This window comes from Ursus arctos, unplaced genomic scaffold, assembly GCF_023065955.2.
Source record: "Ursus arctos isolate Adak ecotype North America unplaced genomic scaffold, UrsArc2.0 scaffold_27, whole genome shotgun sequence".
NCBI classification, from domain to species: Eukaryota; Metazoa; Chordata; class Mammalia; order Carnivora; family Ursidae; genus Ursus; species Ursus arctos.
Window position 1 is genome coordinate 22,978,820 of NW_026622952.1, and position 27,790 is coordinate 23,006,609.

A 27,790-nucleotide genomic window follows, 5' to 3' on the forward strand; every position below is an offset into this window, starting at 1 on the left:
TCTCCCCCATCCCCAGGAAATCTGCTTTTACCACAGGCTAATACATACATACCTCTATTTTTTGCACTTGTAGCCATTGGAAAATTTCCAAAGAGGAGGGGAGATTAGACAAACATGCACTGATGAACACAATCGAGGTATTGTGCTAGTGAATGTGATCTATATCTTGGGGTTTTCCCATACTTTCATATGGGCAGTGATACCAAAATACCATGCATGCTATGTTAAACCCATTTTTGAATCACACTGTGTAGAATCATGGAGTGGGTGAGACTTGGCTGCAGCAGGAAGCAGTAAATAATCCAATACCCCAAATGTTGCACACGGGTGCTACACTAACGTTGCCTTACAAATGAGTACACAAGCAAGTCATGACAGAAACCTGGCAGACATAAATGACAAGAAAAGCTCTTGCCTGAGAACCCCTTTTAGAAATTTGTGCATGGGCCTTCTACAGAATGCCATATATATCAGTCAGCAGGGGAGAGAATTTATATGGGAAGCAAGACAGATGGCAATGGCCAAAACAGTGTCCAGCAATCATGTGCTTCTGTATCCAGGCAGGCATTCTAAATCTTGGCACTAGAAGAAGCTGGCAAGGACTGCTACTTGGTCTACCACTACTAAAGTCTGATACTCCTAAACTAATGGCTGTTTCTTCAAATTGTGAGTAAATTAATGCTAATCAGGCAGTGGAATTTGGCTAGAACTATTTCTCTAATCCAGTATCAGAAGCCACTGCTGGATTGCAATGCTTGTTTTCTGTGTGTCTTTTCACATATGTGCCATGCTCAGGATTTCTTTGTCTGGTTCAGCTCTGACATATAAAATGCTTGGAAGCTGCCACTCACATCTTTAAAACAAGAAAACACCAAGCAAACTGAAAATCGATGACCTTTCCTGGACACATCAGAGAACTGAGGTTGCAGGGTAAAGCATTACTTTGGAGGCACAGGGGAATCCAGAAAGTTAGAGCTGAGATCGGGTCACCTGAAGCAGAAGCTCCTGGAGCCATGGAGGAACACATAAATAGTAAATTTGATGACTTGCTGGAGGTTGATTGTGGCAGAAACTCCTGGGTTGTTGGGGTCTTGGGAGCTGGCCAACACTTCTGTGGGTTTTATCTCTAGGGACCCTGCTAGGTTTTCACAGAGAAGAGGAGAGAAATCTCTAACTGGCTCTGCAAGGAGGAGAGGAAGGATAACAATTGTGAAATGCAGGATGTGTTCTCCATAACAAAGACTTAGTCTTCAGGGAAAGAGACTTAAGGGAGGCTTATCCCAGCCAAAAGAGAGGACAGTGCTTCCACTCTAACCCCTCTAAACTTCCTCCTTCAATAAAGAGGGCTGAGGGGACAATCTGTGACACTAGAGAAACACTAGTAAAGGTCGCAGCCCAGACACCCATTATAAGACATAGATCCGGGATGCCTGGGTGTCTCAGTTGGTTAAGCATCTGCCTTCGGCTCAGGTCATGATCCCAAGATCCTGGGATCAAGTCCCATGTTGGGCTGTCTGCTCATCAGGGAGTCTGCTTCTCCCTCTCACTCTCCCTCTGTCCTCTCCCTCCCTCCCTACCTCTCTCTCTCTCTCTCAAATAAATAAATAAAATCTATTTTTTTAAAAAAAGAAACAGACTTGGATATGACACAGATGTTGGAATTGTCAGACTGGTATTTAAAATACCTCTGATTCACACGTTAGGGGTTTTAATAGAAGAAAAAATAGACTATGAAAGAAAAGGTGGATATAAGTAAGCATAGAGGTGGACATTCTCAGAATCAAAAGAAAATACTAGAATCAAAATAAGTGAAGAAAAATCACAAATCAAAATCACTTACGTGAAGAATACCCTTGTTAGGCTCATCAGTAGACTAGACACAGCAAGGCAAGAATCAATGAGCCTTAAGGTATGTCAGTAGAAACTTCTCACACACACAAAGAGAATAAAGAATCAAAAGAAAACAGATTAAAACATCCAAGAACAGTAGTATAATTTAAGAAGAGAACATACACAAAATTGGAATACCAAAAGGGGAAGTAGGAGAGAATGAAGTAGAAAAAAAATATATGAAGTAATCATGAGTGGAAAATTTACAAATTAATGACAGACACAAAAAAACAGAGTCAGGAAGCTCAGGAACCCTAAAGCAAGAAAAATAAAAGGCTTATCCTCCTAGGTATGTCATATTTGCATATCTTTGTCAACCTTTGTCAAAAGACAAGGAGAACATCTTTAAGGCAATCAGACTTGAAAAAAATATATTTTACCTATAGAGGAACAAGGATAAAAATAGTGACAGATTCTCATCAGAAACCATACAAACAAGAAAGTAGATTCTCATCAGAAACCATACAAACATGAAGTGTCTCCCTGTGTCTCAGATCATGATCCTGGGGTCCTGGTCCTGGGATTGAGCCCCATGTTGGGATGTTGATTTTCCTGCTGAGCAGGGAGTCTGCTTCTCCATCTCCCTCTGCCTTTCCATGCTTGCACCTGCTTGTGCTTTTTCTCTCTCTCTACCATTTTCTGTGTCTCTCTCTCTCAAATAAATTAATAAAACCTTTAAAAAGAAGTCCAAGCAATGTCAGAAGATGCACAAAAATATTGAATAAGGCACAAAAAATGCAACAAATAGAAAATAGTTATAAACATGGTAGTTATTAATTCAACTATAATTAGTAATTACTTTAATATTTTAAATACAATGATTAAAAAGAGATTTTCAGAGTTGATTAAAAAAGACTCAACAATCTTTTTACAAGAAATTCACTTTAAATATAAAGAGAGAGATAAGAGCAAAAGGACATGTCATACTAATAAAAATCAAAAGAAAGATGGAGTGAGTGTATTAATTTCAGACAAACAAACCTCAGTAAGGAGCATTATCAGGAATGAAGACACAAATTACATAATGATAAAATAGTACACTTTCCAAGAAGACCTAACAATTTAAATGTGTATGCACCTAAAAACAGAGCATCAAATTATGTGAGACAAAAGCTGATAAAGCTGAAAGAAGAAATAGACAAATCTGCTATCATAGTTGGAGATCTGAACACCCATACTTAAGTAACTGATAGATCAAGCAGGTAGAAAATCTGTAAAGATACAGTTGACCTCAACAGCTCTATCAATCAACTAGATGTGATATAGTATCCAACAGTAGCCAAATTGCAGAACATACCTTCTCACATAACTCACATAGGATATTCACTAAGATAGTCCACATTCTGGGCTGTAAAACATACCCTTAAAAAAGCTTAAAGAGAATGATGTCAGCAAGGTGGTAAAAAAAATATATGTGTCCCTTGCCCCCTCAACAGCAATTTGGCATCCATCCATAGGCTAGCATGTTATTGTGAGAGCTTTGGGATCCAGGTAGGAGATTGTGAAACCCCAGTGAAGTCCAAGACCCTGGAGAGCCATTTTGAGAACACAGGCTGACACCCAGGTGGCAGATTCATCAACCATAATCTCAGCCACAGACCTGGAAACAGCTCTGTACCCCTAAGGACTTAGCTACAGCCCAGTTTAGTTTTGGTTCCATCACCAGAACCATACACTAAGGAACTTGGGAGGAGTCATGTCCACCCATGCATTGGGTAAGGAAACGCTGGTTTAAGCAATCGCTCATGGGCAGAGAGCCTTTGTGGAAATCTGGGGGACAGTGGAGAAGTTCTAGCAACACTGCTAGAGCAAAAAAAGACAATCTGAACCAGACACATTGAATAAGATGAGAGGAATAGTCTGACTTTACTTGTGCAACCCTTTCCAAAGATGGCACAGCTCAGTACCAAGACAACCCTGCTCAGCCTGTGATTTCTTCCATGGGGGAAAATGAGAATGTTAGTAAGTACCCACTCCCCCATAATCAAGGCACACAGCCGTAGAGACCCAATTCTTTCTCACCCATCAAGAATACAAAGATGTGCTGTGTGAAGTGAGGCGGGGGTGGGGGGTGACGGCAGTAGCAGAGAACAGCTAGGAGAGATAGGGTAGGGATTTTGGAGGACATTAGAAGGTTGTAGATCATACTAACCATGTTGTGAACTCCATCAGGAAGCATGCCTACAAGCCACTGGGTATTCCTCACGGGCACATTCCCCCAAATGGACCATAGCACCACTGCAACTTTAAGAACCTCACTAACACATCCCCCACTCCTTGTTACTGACTTCCTGTGCATGCTTCTGAAGGAATGAAACTTTACAGACAGTTACTGGACATACACACAAATCTGGCCTGACTCTGAGGGCCTGGGAGAAAGCACAGACTTGACCATTCAGCACTGTCCTAGGGAAAGCAACAGGGAGTCTGTCAGCATCCAGACTGGCTTATCAGAGTTGAGCGAAGGTACATGAGCTTAAGAAATCTGCCGCATGAGGGAGCAAGAAGTGTGGAGCAGGCATATCAATAGAGTAGGGCTGTGAAAGCCTCAGAATCTCTAGCAGAACTGACAGAAAGTATATTCTAAAGTCAGTCATTAAAGACTGATAGGGGTGGGGGGTGAATGCTACTTCAAATGTGAAGACAGCATTGGAAGACTTTGAGAAATATGAAAATTAAAGGAAACATGATACCACCAGAGGGACACAGTAGTTTCTCAACACACTTCAAAGACATAGAGATTTGTGATATACCCAATAAACAATTTAGAAAGCTATTTCAAGGAATTTCAGTGAGCTATAAAAACATTCAGAAAATTCAGTGAAATCAGGAGAATAATATATGAGCCAAATGAGAAGTGTAACACAGATATAGAAATCATAAAAAAAAGGAACCAAACAGAAATGTTGAAGCAGAAGATTACAGTGAATAAAATTAATAATGCAAAGAAGACCACCAGTATCAGAATGGATCAAGATAAAGAAAGAAGCTGTGAAGTAGAAGACAGGACCTTTGATATTACCAAGTCAGAGAAGAATAAAGAGTAAAAGAGAAGAAAGTCTACGTGAACTATAGTTACCATTATGAGAAACAATCTTGGATTGTTCTCGGTAATAAAAGGGTGGAGTTTTAGTATGTGACCAAAGTTACCAGTGTAAAATAGAGTATTATATCTATAAAATGTTTTTTAGATATAGCATTATATATATAATAATAAAATGTTTTATAGATATAGTATTATATCTATAAAATGTCTCAGAAAAATCACAGAGCAAAAACTTATAGTAGATACACAAAAAATACAGGGAAGGGAGTCAAAGCATAGTACTACAGAAAATAATTCATTCACAAATGAAGAAAGTAAAGGAAGAAGAAAATAACAAAAACTATAAAATAGAACACAATTACATGGATGTCATTAATAAGTCCTTACTTATTGGGGTGCTGGGTGGCTCAGTTGGTTAAGCAGCCAGCTCTGGATTTCAGCTCTTGTCATGATCCCAGGCTCCTGGGATTGAGCCCCAGATTGGGCTCTCCACTCAATGAGGACTCTGCTTGAGGATTCTCTGCCTCTCCTGTTGCCCCTCCCCCTGCCCATCTCTCTCTCAAATAAATCAATAAATCTCAAAAAAAAAAAAGTCCTTACTTATCAGTAATTATTTTAAATTTAAATGGATTACATTGTCCAACCAAAAGGCATAGAGTGGCTAAATCATTTAAAAAAAAAAAAAAAAAAAACACGTATTTGCTACCTACCTAGGACACATTTCAACTTTAAGGACACACACAGGCTCAAAGTGAAGGGATGGGAAGAGATATCCATATAAATGGAAACCAAAAAAAAAGCAGGGTAGTTATATCAGACATAATAGACTTAAACCAAAAACTGTAACAAGAAACAAAGAAGGTCATTATATAATGATAAAGTGGTCAATTCATCAGAGAGATGTAACATTTGTAAATATTTATGCACCCAATATTGGAGCACCTAAATATATAACAAATAGATTTTGTAACAAACAAATATATAACAAATTAATAGAATTGAAGAGAAAGATAACAATACAATAATAGTAGGGATTTGAATACCTCATTTTGTACAAGGAATATATCATCCAGACAGAAAATCAATAAGGAAACATTGGACTTGAATTATACTTTAGATCAAATTGACCTAATGGACTTACACAGAACATTCCATTCAACAGCAGTAGAACACAATTCTTCTCAAGTGCATGTGGAATAGTCTGCCAGATAAATCATCTCTTAGAGTCTTGGCAAATTTAAGAAGACCGAAGTTATACCAAGTACCTTTTCCAACCTCAGCGGTTGGTAACTGGAGCTCAATAATGGAGGAAACCTGGAAAATTCATAAATATGTAGACATTAAACAAAATATTCCTAAAAATCTAATGTACTGATGAAAGGAATCAGATGGGAAAATTAAAAAAAAAATCTTGAGAAAAGCTAAGTAATATTTAACAGAAGAGTCAAGAATACTCAAAGAGGAAAGAATAGTCTCCTCAATAATTGTATTAGGAAAATTTGGTAGTCACAAAAATTTAAAAAAATACAAATTAAAAAATACAAAACTGGACCCCCATCTTACACTATTCACAAAAATTAACTCAAATTGGAATTAAAGATTAAATATAAGGCCTGAAATTATAAAACTCAGGGAAAATAAAACAAAGGGAAAAATCTCCTTGACGTTGGTCTTGGAAAAGATTTTTTGGATATGGAACCAAAAGTACAAGCAAAAGAAGCAAAAATCAGCAAGTGAGACTACCTCAAACTTAAAATCTTCTGCACAGCAAAAGAAACAATCAACAATGAGAAAGGCAGCTTACAGAATTGGAAAAAATGTTTGCAGACCAACTCTCTGATGAAACTAATATTCAAAAATGTAAGAAACTCATACAACTCAATAACAAAAAAATAATGTTAACAGTATGATTGAAAAAATGGGCAAAGGACCAGAATAGACATTTTTCCAGAGGATGTACAAATGGCCAAAAAGTACATGAAAATGGTCAACATCATTAATTAAGGAAAATGAAAATCAAAACGAGAATGAGATTTCACCTCATATGTGTTAGAATGTCTCTTATCAAAAAGATAAGAGATGACAAGTGTTGAGCAGAATGTGGAAAAAAAGGGAATTCTTGTGCACTGTTGGTGTAAATGTAAACTGTTACAGTCATAATGAGAAACACTATGAAATTTCCTCAAGAAATTAAAAATAGAAGTACCATATGATCCAGCAATTCCATTTCTGATTATATATCTGAAAGAAATTAAATCACTATTATAAAGAGAGATCTCTTCCCACATTTATTGCAGCATTGTTCACAATAGCCAAGTTATGGAAATAACCTAATTGTTCATCAGTGGATGACTGGATAAAGAAAATGAGGTATACATATATATTGGAATATTATTCAGCCATTATAAAGAAGGAATTCCTGCCATTTCTGACAATATGGATGCGCTTTGAGGGCATTATGCTAAGTGAATTAAACCGGGCATAAATAAACAAATAATGTATAATCTCACTTATGTGTGGAATCTAAAAAATCCAAACGTACAGAAACACAGGATAAAATGATGGTATCCTCTGGGTTGGGGGTGGGGAAAATTGGGAGATACTGCTCAAGATGTAATAACCTCTAGTTATAAGATAAATATGTTCTATGTATCTAGTGTATAGCATGCTGACTATAGTTAACATTATTATATACTTGAAAGTTGCTAAGTGCATAGATGTTAAATGTTTTCACTACAGCAAGAGAAGAAAAAGAAAAAAAATGGTGATTGTGTGAAATGATAGAGATGTTAATTAACTCCTCTGTGGTCATTTCTCAATATATAGCATAAATCATCATGTTGTACACCTTAAACTTACACAATGTTTGATGTTAATTTTATCTCAATAAAGTTGGAAAGTAAAAGCATGGACACCACACAAAGTATGTTCTCCATGCATGATGCAAATGAAGTAGAAATCCATAATATCTGGAAAGTTTGTTAATATTTGGAAATAAAATAATACACTTCTAAAATACATAAATAAAAAAGCTCAAGAGAAATTAAAAACCATTGATCTAACTTAAAATGAAAATATACCTTATTAAAATTTATGGGATATTCAAGAAATTATAGTAGCAAAATCACATATTCATAAAGCAGAAATATCTACAAGCAATAACCTAAGGTTCCACTTTGTTGAACTAGAGAAATAAAAGCAAATTAAACCTAAAGGGAAAAAAAGATAGAAGAAATAATAATAATAATAATAGTAGTAGTAGTAGTAGTAGAATAATAATAATAGCAGAAATCAGTGAAATTTAAAAATAGGAAAACAATAAAGAAAATCATCAAAACCAAGATTTTTTTTTTTAAAGATCAATAGAATTGGTGAAACTTCAGCCAGCCTAATCAAGAATACAAGAGAGAAGACAGGAACTATCAATATCTGAAATGAAGGAGGAGTCATTTGCCACTTATCCCATGGATAGTAAATTATAATAAAATAATACTGTTATTAATTCTATGCATGTAAATTTGATAACTTAGATGAAATGGGCCAGTTTACTGAAAGAGACAAACTTCCCAAACTCCCACCAAGAGAAATAGATCATCTGAATAGTCTTTTATCTATTTAATAAAAGGACTGAATAATTACTAACTTTTGAAAAAAATAAAGCAGCAGACCCAGATGGTTTCACTGGTCAATATGCCACATTTAGAAAGGACTTCTATCAATTTTCTTTTTTTAATATCAACTTTCCATTGACAGTAGAAGCAAAGGGAATACATTATTAACCAGTCTATAAGGCAAGCATTACTCTTATACCAAACCAGAAAAAGAAACTGCACCAAAGAAGCACAGACCATGAATATGTACATAAAAATCCTCAATAAAATATTACAAAATAAAGTCTAACAATGTATAAAAGAATTATATACCATGACCACTGGACATTTGTTTCATATATGTGAGTCTCGATCAACATTTGAAAATCAATTAATGAATTTCATCATATCAACAGGCATCTATTGATTATATCAATAGATGTAGAAAAGCATTTGACAAAATCCGACACCCTTTCATGATAAAAATTCTCAGGAAAAGAAAGAACTTCCTTGACTTGAAATAATGAATATCTACAAAATATCTGTAGCTAATATACTTTTTACTGAGAAATTGGACACTTTCCTCCTAAGATCAGAGAAATGTCGAGAATATTCTGTCTTCCTACGGGATTCAAGATCATATTGGAAATTATAGACAGTACAATGAGACAAGAAAAATAAAATGTATATAGATTGAGAAGGAAGAAATAAAGCTATCCTTGTTTGCAGAGACATAACTGTCTATGTAGAAAATCTCAAAGTATCAAGAGAAATATAAAAAAAAATTCTGGAACTAATAAATGAATATAGCAAGATCACAGGATACAAGGTTAATATACAAAAGTCAATGACTTTCTTAAATATCATCAATAAACAATTTGAATTTGAAATTAATAAAACATGATTTACAATACCATAAAAAAAAGTGGAAGTTGCCCTTCAATGAGATAATGCTTAAATAATTGTGGTATATCCATACAATGGAACATTATCCAGTGATAAAAAGAAACAAGCTCTCTGGCCATAAGAAGACATTGTGGATCCTTAAATGCATATTGCTAAATGAAAGAAGCAGTATTTGAAAAAGCTACACATGAGAATAATTTGAGCATAATAATAATAGTAATACTGGATAAAACCTCAAGTATAAAATAAATATCTATGAGTCCAAACTGTTATAAATTAAGGATTGAACAAATAAATCAATGCAGGAAAAGGGATAGCTCTCCCATGCAGATGAATTTCAAATAATTAAGGTATATATTCTGCCCTCCTGGGGTGGAGCATAATCCCTCAGTCCATTAGTTTCAGATGCATCTAGTAACTTACTTCCAAAGGGGACAGTATGGGCAGTGGGGGAAAAGAGAGTAACTTTACAGTAAAGAAATCTGACTTACATCACTTTAGTCAGGTGATCAAGTATGACATCAAAGGTGATGTCATGGTGATGTTATGTGCCCTTGATACAATGTGACAAAAATGGCAACATATTCACATTTGAAGAACTTAGGAAAAGATTTTATAGGAAAGTAAAGGAGTTATCCCACAGGACTGGTGAGACATAATGAATTCTAAAGATTTGCTGTATACAGGTTCATGTTTTATGAAATTATTCTGGAATATTTCTATTTATCTTTAAAACAATGATATCTAGAAAATTTTATTCTAATCCACAGGTATCCATCTTCAGGGAAGTAAACTGTTGTAGTATGTCTTATATATAATTTTATAATCACTGCATGGGGATATAGTTGACATGTCCACATTTTAAGCAATTACAGTATTATTTTTAAACATTTAATAAGACTCCCATGACTTTAAATGTGTGGCTGGTAACCCCATATTAATAACCTTGCATTGAATATTTTTGCCTCCTGCTTTGTTTATTTTCAAGAATTCCACCAGATGATCTCTATAAGCATTTAATTTAATAAAAGCTAGTATTGATTTAGGTACTGCCATTCATATAATATGATTTGCTTAAATAGTACTTAGTTGTTGAAAATAAAAGAAATATCCTATAAGAGATGCAAGGACTTATAATCATACATGTATGGGACACACATGAGTGGTTTTTATCACAAAGTGTCATGAATCTTACTCATTTCCTTTGCTCATGTTGGGAGAAAATTTTTATTCTACCCTTTAAAGTTCTTCTAACTATTTTAAAAATTAAATTGACATGAGACAGATTAACTGGGGGGGGGGGAAGAAAGTTTAACTGTGTGCTTACAGAGACCCAATGATAAAATTAAGACCCAAAGAAATAATGAAGGCAGGTAGCTTTTATACTTTTTAGTCAACGAAACAATAGATCTGTGAGGAATTGATGGGACAAAGAAAACATATGTTTGGGAGCTTCAATTAGTAAGGAATTCTTTTTTTTTTATAATAATATTTTTTATTATATTATGTTAGTCACCATACAGTACATCCCTGGTTTTTGATGTAAAGTTTGATGATTCATTAGTTGCGTATAACACCCAGTGCACCATGCAATACGTGCCCTCCTTACTACCCATCACCAGCCTATCCCATTCCCCCATCCCCCTCCCCTCTGAAGCCCTCAGTTTGTTTTTCAGAGTCCATAGTCTCTCATGCTTCATTCCCCCTTCTGATTACCACCCCTTTCTTTATCCCTTTCTTCCCCTACTGATCATCCTAGTTCTTATGTTCCATAGATGAGAGAAACCATATGATCATTGTCTCTCTCTGCTTGACTTATTTCACTTAGCATTATCTCCTCCAGTGCCGTCCATGTTGCAGCAAATGTTGAGAACTCGTTCTTTCTGATAGCTGAGTAATATTCCATTGTATATATGGACCACATTTTCTTAATCCAGTCATCTGTTGAAGGGCATCTCGGCTCCTTCCACGATTTAGCTATTGTGGACAATGCTGCCATGAACATTGGGGTGCACATGGCCCCTCTCCTCAGTATGTCTGTATCTTTGGGGTAAATACCCAGTAGTGCAATGCCTGGATCATAGGGTAGCTCAAGTTTTATCTTTTTAAGGGACCTCCACACTGTTTTCCAGAGTGGTTGTACCAGCTTGCATTCCCACCAACAGTGTAGGAGGGATCCCCTTTCTCCACATCCTCTCCAGCAATTGTTGTTTCTTGCCTTGTCAATTTTTGCCATTCTAACTGGCGTTTAAGGTGGTATTTTAGTGTGGTTTTGATTTGAATTTCCCTGATGGCTAATGATTTTGAACATCTTTTCATGTGTCTGTTAGCCATTTGTATGTCATCATTGGAAAAGTGTCTGTTCTTATCTTCTGCCCATTTTATGATTTGTTTATTTGTTTCTTGTGTATTGAGTTTGAGAAGTTCTTTGTAGATCTTGGATACCAGTCTTTTATCTGTAGTGTCATTTGCAAATATATTCTCCCATTCCGTGGGCTGCCTCTTAGTTTTTTTGACTGTTTCCTTGGCTGTGCAGAAGCTTTTTATCTTGATGAAGTCCCACAAGTTCATTTTTTCTTTTGTTTCTCTTGCCTTTGGAGATGTGTCATGAAAAAGGTTGCTGTGGCCGATGTCGTAGAGGTTGCCGCCTATGCTCTCCTCTAGGATTCTGATGGATTCCTGTCTCACATCGAGGTCTTTCATCCATTTGGAGTTTATCTGTGTGTATGGTGTGAGAGAGTGGTCAAGTTTCATTCTTTTGCATGTAGCTGACCAATTTTCCCAGCACCATTTATTGAAGAGACTGTCTTTTTTCCACCAGATGTTTTTTCCTGCTTTATCAAAGATTAATTGCCCAAAGAGCCGAGGGTCCATTTCTGGGTTCTCTATTCTGTTCCATTAGTCTATGTGTCTGTTTTTGTGCCAGTACCATGCTGTCTTTGTGATCACAGCTTTGTAGTACAGCTTGAAATCCGGCAATCCGGCATTGTGATGCCCCAGCTTTGTTTATCCTTTTCAACAATTCCTTGGCGATTCGGGGCCTTTTCTGGTTCCACACAAATTTAAGGGCTGTTTGTTCCAGTTCTTTGAAAAATGTCATTGGTATTTTGATCGGGATAGCATTGAAAGTGTAGATTGCTCTGGGTAGCATGGACATTTTAACTATGTTAATTCTTCTGATCCATGAGCATGGAGTATTTTTCCATCTTTTTGTGTCTTCTGCAATGTCTTTCAACAGTGATTTGTAGTTTGTAGAATATAGATCCTTTACGTCTCTGGTTAAGTTAATTCCAAGATAACGTATGATTTTTGGTGCTATTGTGAATGCGATGGATTCCCTAATTTCTCTTTCTTTAGACTCATTGTTCGTGTATAGAAATGCAACTGATTTCTGAGCATTGATTTTGTATCCCGCCACATTACTGAATTGCTCTATAACTTCTAGTAGTTTGGGAGTGGATTCTTTTGGGTTTTCCATATAGAGTATCATGTCATCTGCTAAGAGAGACACTTTGACTTTTTCTTGCCGATTTGGATACCTTTTATCCCTTTTTGTTGTCTGATTGCTGTTGCAAGGACTTCTAGTACTATGTTGAATAATAATGGCAAGACTGGGCATCCTTGTCGAGTTCCTGATCTTAAGGGAAAGGCTTCCAGCTTTTCCCCATTGAGAATGATATTTGCTGTAGGCTTTTCATAGATGGTTTTTATGAGATTGAGGAATGTACCCTCTATCCCTACACTCTGAAGGGTTTTAATCAGGAAATTCTAACCTGAATTTGGGCTAGGGTAGTAAATTGTAAAAGTAACGGATTTGTTCTTATACCCCTTTTCAGCTCTGAATTCCCTATCTTTGGTGATAAGGATGTCTCTTTTCCTCCTGGTACAGAGAGCTTCATTTACTGCTTTCTGGAGACAAAGGGGGGGGGGGGGTCAGAGTGCTCTATGTGCATTGGCTATTTCTTGAGTAACATTAACTTAAAATAATCATTATGCCATACTGGCACATTTTGTGACAGCCTGACCTTGGCCCCCACATTCATATTTTTCATTTGTTTCCAAAATATTTATGTGCTACTTAAGTTTCATAAATAACATCCATCCATCAAGGTTTTATTCAATTTAATTTTTTCATATGAAGAATATCCCAACTACCATAGGCCATAGAGTTAACTAATTGTTTTAATTTTCACTGACATGGTCTTGGTCGCTTAATTGGAATTCAAGCTGTTTTACTCTATCCAATAATTAATATATACATATATATATGTATATATATATCTCATATACGTAATTAGAGTTATACTATATATATAGTAGATAAAGTTCATGACAAACTACTTTTTATCACCAGCTTTCAGAAGAGAGGTTAGTATTTGCCATAGAAAGCAGGGTTTCAATAAATATTTTTTTAATGTTCTGATTATATGCAGTAAGGCTACGACCTCCAAGTATTACACATTATCAGAATTTTGGGGAAAATAATCACAACATTGTTAAGATAAAGATATCCTAAATTTGAATTAATATTTTAAGTTAACGTATTTAAATTCAAATTAATTCATATCATAGTATTTTCTATAGAAGGAAAATGCTTATGGTTTCAACTGAGTTACTGAAATTTTAAAAAAGTGTTATTTAGAAACATTTATCCAGAATTATTCAAAAAGAATCACAGTGTCATTCAAAAACTATTTGACCATGCTTGGTTTCACTAGCCAGATAAGAATTTATTATCCCCCTACTTAAAGAAAGACACTGCTAAGCAATGTGGGAGATATAAAAATCACCCTTTCCTCCATTAGCTTATAAACTAATGTGATGAGATAGGATGAGACTATATGGGTGAACACTAACCTAGATGATTCATACACATGTCTTAGATTTAAATAAGAAATCTCTTTATTACCATGGTAAAACCTACTAAATCATTCAATTTCATGATTTTTCCCCTAAAAATTTCTGTGTCACAAAGAAAATAATTAATTTGGTTTGATTATGTGAACAACTACATTTTCTAAACAAAAAGCCATTTAAATGGTCAGAGTTCAGTTTTAGAGCTAATTTTAAAATTCTGAAGCACTCCACAGGATTTTAAAGGAATATACTACAGAGATTAGAGAGGAGAAGCAAAAGGTCTTTTATTCTTGGCTGTCAGTAGAGTACCAGGTCAGCAAAGAATATCATTCAGATAGAGGTCACCTTATCAAAATGTAATGGAAAAAAAAAATGCAAGCTTGTCCATTTTAAAGCTTTCTTTAACTCTGGAAGTCCTGGGTTGCTTTTGTGAATTCACTAGAACTTACACCCACTATTCCAAGCAGTCTTCAAATGTAACATCTTTGAACTACTCCTGTTGTACCCAATTAAGTTTTCCTGCTTATAAAGAATTTCAAAGTGAAGGCAGTCATAATATGTTGGTAATTTAATAAACTATGTGAATTAGATGGTCTGATGTTCCTTGATTACATTGGGAGAAACAATTTCTGAAATATGAAGTTGTGCCCAAAATAATAATAAAATCTATGAAAGCATCAATAATAAAAACTAAACAATCTATGTGTGTTTGTGTATGAAGTGCTGTGCTGAACATTATATATTTTGATTTTCTCACCATTAATACATCTCTGTGAAATATATACAATTAATATCTCTGCTGTGTGGATGAAGACACCAAAAATGAGAGAGGTTACTTGTCCAAAGGCACAGAGCTAAATAAATGGAGATCTGTGGTTTAATGTGGTGATGATGAACTGGTATATAATAAATTTTTCATTATCCTAAGTGCATAAAAAATATTTCTCTATATTTTCTTTTAAACATTTTAAAGTTTTGCTTTCTATATTTAAGTTTTACTATACCTACACCAATTTTAAATCATGGTCTAATGTAAGAATCCAATTTATTTGTTTTCCGTGATGATAACCAGTTCTTCCAGGATCATTCTTAAATACGTGATTATTTTGCCACTGAAGTACTATGCTATGACTTCTATGTTCTCACTGATTGTGGATCTGTTTCTGTGGTCTCTATTTTCCTCCATTGTCTTTGATATTCTAAAAATACATCATAATATGTCTGCAAGTAAATTTGTTTTTATTTTCCCTGATAGGTCCTTTGTGTTTCCTCTGTCTTTGTGTTCATATCTTGTAAAAGAACAAAAGTTCAGTTTTTTAACATGAAACCTATCCTTCCTTTATCCTAGAATCTCTTTCTGGACCTTACTTAGCCATATAGTAATCCTTATTTTATCGTCCTTATCTCTTATTTATTTTCATGGTTTTTCTCTTCATTTCTCTTTATGCTAATTTCTGGATAATTTTTTCTGGATCTACCATTGAATTCACTATTTCCATTGGGCTGTGTTTAATTTGTCATTTAATTTATTCATCCAGTTTAAAAATTAAAAATAGTGCATTTTTAATATATAATATTAATTTATTTCTTTTCCTATGTTAATGGTTACTTTTCAGAATCCCATGCTGCCTAGTTATTATTTTTAGTTCCCTTATGTCGTTTCTTTAAATAGTGTCTTTATTTTTATTTTGTAGCCATAACAGGTATCTTATACTTTAAGACCATGTCTTCAGAGTCCAAATTATTTGCTATTTCTGTCTCTCATTCATTGAGTGTTAGTAATTTTTTATTGCTCGATTATTTTTCTGCAGAAATCCTGTTTGCCTAGTTTCTTTCAAAAGTCATATCTTAACTCAGAAATTTCAAATCCAGTTCTGCAAATCTGTGATAGGCTCCACATACAGTCTCATCAATCCAAGCATCAGCTTTGGTGCTTGTGCTCCCCTTCTCACTGAGTGCTCACAACTCTTTTACTCTTTTACTTACTGATCATAGTCCCCTGTTTTCAGTTGGACTTGCTTCTTGAGGACTGTATTAATTTTCCATGGCTGTCATCATGAATTACCACAAACTGAACTGCTTAACACAGTAGAAATTCATTCTCTCATAGAAGTCTAAAATCATGGTGTCTGCAGGGTTGCAATCTCTCAGAGGACCCTCAGACAAAATTCCTTTGTGTCTCTTCTACTTTCTGGTGGCTGTCCTCATTCTTTGTGACTGCATCTGTCTAGCACTTGCCTCTATCTTCACATGCCTTTCTCTTCTTCTATGACTTCCCTTCTGTTTCTTCTAATGACACTTGTAATTGGATTTAAGCCCCCCCCCAGTAATTCAGAATGATCTCATCTCAAGATCCCCCCTAACCTAATTATATCTGTAATGACGCTTTTTCTAAATATGGTCACATACCCAGCTTTTAAGAGTTAGCATGTGGACGTATCTTTTTTGGGGGGTCACCATTCAATCCAATACAGAGACTTCCCTTGTTTTCTGTGAAATATGCTCTATCCTAGGTCTGGTTTTATATTTTTAAGATTGCCCTTCAGAGTATATTGATTACATAGAGCCTACATTACTTTTGGGAATATAGGTTTTGCAGTCTATATTTCATAGTTCTAATTCTGATTTTGGATAAGACTATAGATGTAGAGAAAAAGAGAGAGAGAGAGATGAGATATGGGTGGCTGGATAGAAAAATATAGATGTGTTAATATACATGGCACATCATTCATTCAATAAACATTTACCGTTTGAGTGCTTACCTCATATATACTGTCCAACCAGCTGAGAGTGTAATAGTGAACATTAAGTCAAAGCTCCTGCTTTACGTGATCTTTCATGCTAATGAGGTTTAAATGGTATTGTTATTGCTGTTGTTGTTGTCACTGAGTGACACTGAGTACTAAGCTCTTCACCAGGCTCCAACCCTCCAGCAATCATGTCAGTTAAGTACTGCTACTACCCAGTGGGTCAATATAGAAAAATATGTCATCAATACACTTAAACATGATACTGTTCATAATGTAATGTCTTTGTTTTTAACATCTTCAGATTGATAGCCAAGAGGTTTATTTTTTTAACACAATTTTATTTTTATTTTTTTTATTTTTTAAAAAAGATTTCATTTATTTATTTAAGAGAGCAGTCCCGCAAGGAGAGGGAGGGGCTTAGGGGGAGGGACAAGCAGATTCTGCCCTGAGGGCACATTCCCAGGAGATGCTAGATCCGGAGACCCTGAGATCATGATCTGAGCCAAAATCAAGAATCAGATGCTCAGCTGACTGAGCCACCCAGGTGCCCAGATAGCCAAGAGATTTAAATTCTAACCTTAATTCTGCCACAAGCTCATTCTTGATCATATCCTTTAACTTTACAGGGCCTAAGATCTCACTTATCTGAAAGAGCAGATGAAAAGTAGATGAAGAGTGAGGACTTTCCAGGGTTGAAATTTAAGGACGGTTTACAAAGCAGACACTCAAGAGGATAGGGCATTTGCAGATTGGATTAAGTCCACATACTGTGTAGGTATGGGGATCATGATTTCTGCTCCACTCTGGGGTATACATGTATGTTTATGTTTAAACCTGTATCTTTTCTGATGTGCTTTCTCAGTTTATAGCTGCTGAATGTTAAGATTTTGAATCTGAAAAAAGAATGTCTCAAGCTTCGGCAGAGGCATGGATTATACAGATAGACTTCCATTGCAATAAGCTTAGTGGGACACCAAGATATCATCAGAGACACTTAGTGAAATTTAAAGAGAACCATTTTTCCAGTGTACTTTTGGGTTTACATCATTCAGGAAAAACAAAACAAAGCAAGGAGTCAAAAAGAGAGAAGGCAAGTTGCACCAGTGTCAGTCTTACTCTATTCCTCGGTAAATCTGTGATTTCCACCCTGAGACACCTCAGCTGCCTGTCAGCTCTGTGACATCTAGGAATGAGAGCTCCAAATGGTAAAGACTTTTAATCTAATTAATTTAGTTTAGCTCACTTAATAGTCCTTCCATCCAAAACTACTTCATCCCTTAGAATATTATTTATAAATATATGCCATACTGCTGTCATTTTGACATTGCAGTGTGACAACTTACTGGAAGCTAACATACCACCCAATATTTTACAAGGTAAATGTTGATCACTTGGCACCATAAAGCTATCAAATGCAAACCAAGCCCGAGACTGGAATCATGTGACAGTACCTGGTGACACTGTGTTGTCTTAGTCAGTTTGTGCTGTATAACAAATGCCATAGACCGAATGGCTTAAACAACAAATATTTACGTCTCACAATTCTGGAGTTGGGAAGTCTGAAATCATGGTGTCAGCATGGCATGATCAGCATGGTGTCAGCACTGGTAAGGGTCTTATTCCTGGTTTCTTCACATGGTGGAGAGAGAGAGAGAAATGAAGCAAACTCTCCCCTATTTCTTCTTATAAGGACACTAATTCCATCATGAGGGTACCATCCTCATGACCTAAGGACTTCCCTAAAACCTCATCTCCAAATACTATCACGTTAGGGATTAGGAATTCAAGTGTGAATTCTGGGGGGACACAAGCATTCAGCCCATCACAGTGATTGTCTGGATGACCTAAAACTACAGTTAAAGTAATTTATTTTAGATTTTCTTTTAAACAAATACACAAATTTTCAAATAATTACATAGGACTGTAGTTTGATAATCACTGATAGAAATACATGTAAATATGATTTCTACCCTAGGTCAATCCATATAATTTTAGAAATGAAATGTTTTGTGAAGAATATTCATCATTGCATTTTTTTGGTAGTAGTCACTGGGGCTTTTCAGTGCTGGCTGTTTCTCTCCTCTCTGGCACATGGAAGACTAAACCTCTTGTGTTGATGAGCCCATGGCATAGATCTGGTGAGTCTCATGTCAACATGATGTTTTATGTGTAGGTCAAAACCCTACAAAGCTTTCCGTTATTTCTCCTTCGGCTTCCCGGGGCCTGCTTTGCATTATTCAGTTATCCAATATTAACTAAGTGCCAACTACTCATTCAGTCATTTAATCAAATTACACACACACACACACACACACACACACACACACACATTCCTTCTAGGACTGTACTAAAATTATGCCATAAAATCTCTGCTGTCTGTCCTTAAGGAGTTATATTCTAGATATATCAACAAGCATTTGGAAAAAGATCATGGTAAATTACAAAGGGTGCAATGACAGAGAATAGCATGGTAACCTTGTTTGATAACACTGTTGTATTACTGAAATTTGCTTAGACAGTAGAACTTAAGTGTTATCAAAATTTTTAAAAGAGATACATAGGTGAGGTAATGCATGTGTTAATTCAATAGTGGGAATTCTTTCACAATGTATATCAAATCATATTTAGACTTTAAATATATTGCTATTTTATTTGTCAATTATACCTCAAGAAAGCTTAAAAAAAGAAACAGTGTCAAGAGTTTACAGGTTTATATTAGAAGAAAAAAATTAAAAGTAGGACATTTAATCAACATTTAATGGGGGAAATGTAGACATTCCTTACATAAAACCTAATATAGTTTCAAAATGCTGGGGGATTTTTTGCTATTAATAAAATTCACTTTCTATATGAAAAACATTCTGTGAATTACAATCATAGTCTGGCTACAAATTTAATGTTCATCCTCAATTATCTGCGTTTTGTATTTCCTATTTGACACTGTTTATTATTTTCTAATTTGAGATAGTCTATTGTTTTTAACAAAGATATTTCTTTTTTGTACCTAAAGGTAGAATGAAAAAGGAAGTTGTCCCTTTTAATTCACCTCTAAAATAAATACTTAGTAATTGAAATATTAAGGAATTTTTAAAATCTGATTGTTGTGGCTGGGATTTCCAGTATTATGTTAAATAAAAGTGGTGAAAGTGGGCACCCTTGTCTTGTTCCTGATCTTAAAGGAGAAGCTTTCAACTTTTCTCAGTTAAATATGTACTCCTCTTATATGGCCTTTATTATATTGAGGTATGTTCTTCTATACTCAGTTTGTTGAGACTTTTTATCATGAAATATATTGATTTCTGCCAAATGCTTTTTCTGCATCTGTGGAGATGATCATATTATTTTTGCCCTTAATTTTTTTAATGTGATATATCACATTTATTGACTTGTGAATGTTGGGCCACCCTTGCATCCAGGGATAATTTCCACCTGATCCTTGTAATGTACCAGTGAATTTGGTTTGCAAATATTTTATTGATGATTTTTGCATCTACGTTCATTAGGGCTATCGGTCTATAATTTTCTGTGTGTGTGTGTGTGTGTGTGTGTGTGTTCTCATAAAGTTTTGGCATCAGGGTGATACTGGTCTCATAAAATTAGTTTGGGAATGTTGTCTCTATTCCACTTTTAGGAAAAGCTTCAGAAGGATTAGTATTGATTCGTCTTTAAACGTTTGGCAGAATTCACTGGTGAAGCCATCTGTCCCTGAACTTTTCATTGGGGGTTTTTGACTACTGATCAGTCTCCTTAATTATAATTGGTCTGGTCTATTTCTTCATGATTCAATCTTGGTAGGTTGTATGTTTCTAGGAATTTTTTTACAGGTTTTTTTTAATTTTAATTTTAATTCCAGTATTTAAATTTTAATTCCAGTATAGGTAACATACGTTATATTTGTTTCAGATGTATAATATAGTTTTTCAATAATTTTATACATTACTCAGCACACAAGTGTGCTCTTAATCCCCATCACCTATTTCATCCATTCCTCTACCTACCTCCCTTCTGATAACCATCCATTTGTTCTCTACAGCTAAGAGTCTGTTTCTTGCTTTGTCTTTCTGTATTTTTTTTATTTGCTCATTTGTTTTGTTTCTTAAATTCCACATATGAGTGAAATCATATGGTATTTGTCTTTTTCTGACTGGCTTATTTCTCCTAGCATAATACTGTCTAGCCCCAACCATGTTGCAAATGGCAAGATTTCATTCTTTTTATGGCTGAATAATATTCCATTGCGTATACATGCCACATCTTCTGTATCCAATTCACCTCTCAATGGACACTTAGAATGCTACCATAATTTAGGTATTGTAAATAATGCTTACATAAATATAGGGGTGTATATATCCTTTTGAACTAGTGTTTTTGTATTCTTTGGGTAAATACCCAGTAATGGAATTGCTGGGTGGTAGGATCGTTCCATTTTTAACTTTTTGAAGAACCCCCATACTGTTTTCCATAGTGGCTGCACCAGTTTGCATTCCCACCAACAGTGCAAGGGGGCTCCTTTTTTCTCCACATCCTTGCCAATACCCGTTGTTTCTTGTGGTTTCAATTTTAGCCGTTCTGACAAGTGTGAGATGATAGCTCGTTGTATTTTTGATTTGCCTTTCCCTGATGATGGATGATGTTGAAGGTCTCTTCATGTGTCTATTGGCCATCTTTACATCATCTTTGGAAAAATGTCTGTTCATGTTTTCTCTCCATTTTTAAATTGGATTATTCATTTTTGTTATTGAGTTTTAACACTTCTTTATATATCTCGAATACCTTTTTGTGGATATGTCATTTGCAAATATCTTCTGCCATTCAGTTAGTTGTCTTTTAGTTTTGTTGGTTGTTTCCTTTACTGTGCAGAAGCTTTTTATTTTGACGTAGTCCCAAGTTTTATTTTTGTTCTTTTTCTCCCTTGCCTCAGGAGACATCTAGAAAAATATTGCTACAGTCACTACCAAAGAAATTACTGTCCATGTTCTTTCTTAGGAGTCTTAAGGGTTTTCTGTTTCATTTATTTTGAGTTATCTAATTTGTTGGCATATGTTATTTCATGGTCTTGTCTTATGATCCTTGGTATTTCTCTGTTATCAGTTGTAATATCTCCTCTTTCCTTTCTGATTTTCTTTGAGTCTTCTCTCTTTTTATTTTAGCTTGTCCACCTGAATGTGTTTCAATTTTATCTTTTAAAAAAATGTCTTAGTTTCATTGATCTCTTCAATTCCTTTTAGTTTCATTTCATTTATTTCTTCTGTGATCTTTGTTTTTTCCTTCCTTCCAACAATTTTGGGTTACTTTAGTTTTTTTCTTCCTTTTCTAGTTCCTTGAGGTATAAAGTTAGGTTGTTTATTTGAGATCTTTCATTTTCCTTAATGTAGGTATTTCTTGCTATAAAACTTCCCTCTTAAAACTGCTTATGGCATCCCATAAATTTGGGTTTGTTGTATTTCCATTTTCATTTGTCTCAAGTGATTTTTAATTTCCCCTTTATTTTTATTTTTTTGACCTATTGGTTGTTCAGATGCGTGGTTGATTTCTAGTATCAAATCACTGTAGTTAGAAAAGGTAATTGGTGTGATATCAGTCATCTTAAAATTATTAAGACTTGTCTGTGGCCCACCATATGATCTATCCTGGAGAATGTTCAAAGGTGCTAAAGAAGAATATGTATTCTGCTACCTTTGGATGGAATGTTCTGTTTATGACTTTTAGGTCCATTTGGTCTAAAGTACAATTCAATTCCAGTGTTTCCTTCGTGATGTTCTCTCTTGATGATCTATCTATTTTTGAAAGTGAGGTATTGAAGTCCCCTAGTTTTTTTGTATTGCTGTCCATTTTCTCCTTCAGATATATTCATATTTGTTTTATCTATTTAGGTGTTGGGTGTATAAATATTTACAAATGCTACAGCCTCTTGTTGGATTGGCCTCTTTATCATCAGATAGTGACCTTCTTTGTCTCCTATTACAGTTTTTGACTAGGGTGCTAGGTGTGCAGTCCAAACCCCTTGTTCCATGGGGAGAAGCTGGGAGTCAAGGTTTCCCTCTGATTTTATGGTGCTATGGTTGTGATGCAGTTTATGGTAAGATTGTGTCTTAGCCTTTCCTTCTTATTTTGATGTGGGTATTTTTGTATGTATCCATGTATGTGTAGGAGTCATTCAGCTAGTTTCTAGATTTCTCACAAAGTGAATTGCTCTGTATGTGTGTGTGTGTGTGTGTGTGTGTGTGTGTGTATGCACCAAAGTATAATGTAATCTAATATATAATCTTTCAATCTTGGGTATATTTTGGGGGAATTTCAAAGAAAATAGTACACAGAATAAGCATAACTTCCAAGAAGCTTTCACTCTAATTTTGAAAATTAACATACTGGTCATTCTTGAAATCTTGCCATTTACAATGACATGTATGGTGTATGAGCTAAGTGAAATAAGTCAGTCAGAGAAAGACACATACCATACGATTTCATTATATGTGGAATTTAAGAAACAATACAAATGAGCAAAGTGGGAGAAGAGAGACAAACTGAAAAACAAACTCTTACATTTAGAGAACAAAGTGATGGTTACCAGAGGGAGAGTGGAGGGTGGGTTAAATAGATGATGGGGATTAAGGGGTGCACTTGTCATGATAAGCACCAGCTGATTAAAATAAAAACTTAAAAAATATATTAGTATTCTTTCTCATAGCACGTTGTAAAATATTTTATACAGTAGTGCTTTCCATGTGCAGAAATTTCAAAAGATAAATATTAACTATCTAAAAAGACAACCTGAAGGGTGCAATGTGTCTGCCCTAGTTTTAGAGGCAATCTAAACAGTGGTCACCTGAATGATAAGAAAGCCATTTGCTAAGAGTTCCTTAAAAAATTTGGATGAATGAACCTAAATCCCAACATAAAAAAAGAGATTTACCATATTGACCATGTGACTATGTTCTTAACTCTCTGTATTTAGACTTTGCCAGTTAAAATGTCAGACATTCCAAGTCCCCCAGACACTGAGAACCAAATAGTGGGTCATTTATATTTTGCTTTACACACTTTTAAAGGAAAGTTATTATGTAAGGCATTTTAAATTTAATTTGTTCTTTCTTCATTGCAAAGTAAACCAATCATTGTCTTTACTTATTATTTTACATTTAAATTTAGACTTGTTAAAATAAAACGTTGACTTTGAACCTTATTCACAGTTTTTTAAATTCACATCCTTTATAGAAGGGAGAATTTTAACCAAGGGGATTAGGACGAGAATATTTAAAAGGCAGTTTATAACCGGTTTCTTCCTCCTGGGAATGCCTGAAGCTGGCTGGTTTGAATGAGACCTGACTTCCTAGTTCGTTGATAGAAAAGATCCCAGGCTGACTCATAATGCATGCATAGTTGGGGTTTGTCAGTTACTCAGAAACCAAAATATGCCTACCTTGATAAAGTGGGATCGGCAGGCTGAGTTGATGGTTGTCAGCAAGGGAGGGAAGACAGGATGGTACTAGCTGTGACTTCTTTCTATCCATCCCTAGTAACTACTAAAGCTTGATGTTGGGTAAAATCTATGGTTTCTCAGAGCTGTGGCAATGCTTTATAGAGAGATGGAATATCCCAGGACATTAAGAATGAGGGGATAGGAAAATCAGGATGAGCTCACTGCTGTTATAAACAATCCCCAAATCCTAATACAGTGTAAGTTTATTTTGTGCAGGTATTAGAGGCAGTTGGGGAAGGGGTTCTATCTATTCCATAGTCATTCAGAAGCTCAGGATGCTTGTCTCCTATGTTCCTACTTTCCTTTATTGTCATAGACTATTCCTTATTTAAAAGGCAGATGGGAGAGGGAGAGCATGCAGGATTCTCAAAGAGACTTAAGGAGCCAGGGTTGTAAGGGATTTGTGCAAAATCTGTCCACATTCCACATGCAAAACCTATGGCTATAACTCATTGACATGATCTCACTTATGTTCAATAGAGGCTGACTCTATGCCGAGAGAGAGAATGGATATGATAGCAGTTTGTTCCATATTACAACTAGCAAAAGGCATTAACTAATAAATACATTTTACATGATATTTTCTTTAATTCCTAAAAAGAGTTCCGCATAGAGCAGCACAAGAGAACACAGAACTTGGAAGTAGACATGAACAGCTATGCGTTGCTGGTTGTCAACCAGGGGGTAGAAACAATTCAATGGAAGGAGAGCCTTTTCAAAATACAGCACCAGAGCGATTGCATATCCACAGGCAAGATGTAAACCTCTACCTATACCCTACGCTTAATGCAAATATTAACTAAAAATGGATCGCAGACTTAAAACTGTAAGACTTTTCTGAAAAAAGAAAAGAAAAAGCTTCGGGTTTTAGAACCAAAGAATCTTTAGACTCGACACTGAAAGAATAATCCATAGCGGGGAAAAATGGCTGAAGTAGACTTCAACATAATTTGAAACTTCTGCTCTACGAAAGACCCTGTTGCAGGGATGAGAAAGCAAGCTACACACTGGGAGAACATATTTGCAAACCACAATTCTGGCAACATGCCAGTATGCAGAATATACACATAACACTCAGCAGTAAGAATAAATAAATAAAGAAAAAAATTACAAAATGGGCAGAAAAGCCATTTCGACAGAGGATATAGAAATTGTAAATAAGTGTATGAAATGATACTCAACGTCCTTAGCCATTAAGGCTATGGAGATTAAAACTTCAGTGTGGTATCACTGCCCACACGTCGGAACGGCTAAAAATACAAACTAGTGACAACATCCAAATGCCGGCAGAGGTGCAGAGAAACTGAATCGGGCGCGGGCTCCCCAAGGGAGTGTAACATGGGCCAGCCACTCTGGAAAATGGCTTGGCTGATTCTTCCGGAAGCTGAATAGGCAACTACCATGTGATCCAGCGACTGCACCCTTGTGAGTGTTTACAAAGGATTTATAGCTAATAGCCAGAACTGGAAACAAGCCGCTGGCCTTCTACAGGTAAATGTTAGGCTGGTACAAACATACCAGGAAACCTTACCTGGCAATAAAAAAGGATGAAATGCCCTCCCACACAATGGTTTGGAAGAATCTCCAGTGAAAACGCCATTATCAGGAGGTTGCACAAAGTATAAACCCACCTGCGTAATGACCCGGAAATGATCAAATGCAGAGATAACAGACTGGTGGTTGGGGGGCGGGGGCAGAGAAGTGGGCGTGGCTTTAGAAGGACCACACACAGGGGGGACTCTGGTGGTGCCGGAAGTGTCTACACCTTGACCGCATACATGTCAGCATCCTGATGGTGACGTGTGCTGTAGCTTTACGTGTTGGTATCACTGGGTGCAGGCTCAATGGGATCTTGTTTTATGATTTCTAACAATTTCCTGTGAACCTACGATTATTTCAAATAAAAAGTTTGATTTAATCAAAGTTTACCTTGCCTTACCAGAAAAACTTTTAGCATGGAAAAACTAAAAGTGTTTTTAATAAATAAGCATATATTTTAACAGCATTCGTGTTTAGAGTCAATATTTAACTAAGATTAGTGGCTAAACATTCAGATTTTTACATTGATATATATATGGAATACTTTCATATTAATATAATATCTTATTTTATCTTTAGTTTAAAATTAGAAGATGTCAAATTCTCATCTTTAAAATTCTGCTTCTGGAGTATTAATAAATGTGCTCTTCATCTGAATCTGATGCACAATTTACATTTTTACTAAAATTGCAGGTTACTTAAATAAAACCTAAGAAATACCTTGTACTGAATAAGAACATTTAATATTTGAATAATAACCATAAAAATAGACATATATGTACTTATTCTCTAAATCCCGATGGCAAGTGGTTTTTTTTTTTTATATTCATTTAAAAATATGGGGAAATTATGTCACATTTATCTCCCTCTTCCAAATAAGTAGCTAATTTACTAAATACAAAAATAGTGGTGTAAGGGGTGCCTGGATGGCTCAGTCGTTGAGCGTCTGCCTTCGGCTCAGGGCGTGATCCTGGCGTTCTAGGATCGAGCCCCACATCAGGCTCTCTGCTGGAAGCCTGCTTCTTCCTCTCCCACTCCCCCTGCTTGTGTTCTCTCTCTTGCTGGCTGTCTCTCTCTCTGTCAAATGAATAAATAAAATCTTAAAAAAAAAAAATAGTGGTATGAGAAACATTAGTTTCTTAGTGTCCTAATATTATGACAGAGTATTTGCTCCATTAATTATATAATTTTATAAAGTGGAATCCTGAAAGCCCAGGACCTTTTGAAGTGATTTGGTAGCTTAATCTACATTCAGCGGATGACAGATTCATAGTTTCATATCCATTTTGCACACAGAAATTATGCATTTTCTCCTGGTCAATTCTATAAATAAATAAATATATTTTTTGTCGTTCTGACATGGTCATATTGTCATTATCAGTTAAAATTCAAATAGAGAAAATGCCTTTTCAAATATAATTGTTTTTTCAGATCATAAAATTTTGCATTCCTGAACATTTTTAGCAGCTCTTTCTCTGAATAAAGTACTTACAAATTTTATGATTGAACTGTATTGGTATTTGTTATTGTTTCTTCAAGGAATTTATTGACCTGCCTTTAGTTTCTGCTTGTCCTTTTACTAAAACTGCTTCTGGTTTATTGCTCTTACTTACATCAGTTTCTCTCTGAAATAAGGGCAGGAAAATGAATTTCGGCCCATTTTAGGGAAAGTGCCTATTTACAATGTTATTTACATTTTGACAGAAATCTGTAAGGGGAAGAAAACGGAAGT

At 35.4% G+C, this 27,790-nt stretch overlaps 1 long non-coding RNA gene across 2 annotated transcripts in view; it reads left to right on the forward strand.

The window, feature by feature from the left end:
- The window catches only part of LOC123001544 (uncharacterized), a 590,601-nt gene that overhangs the window by 471,045 nt on the left and 91,766 nt on the right, over positions 1-27,790 (forward strand). The window lies entirely within an intron of this gene.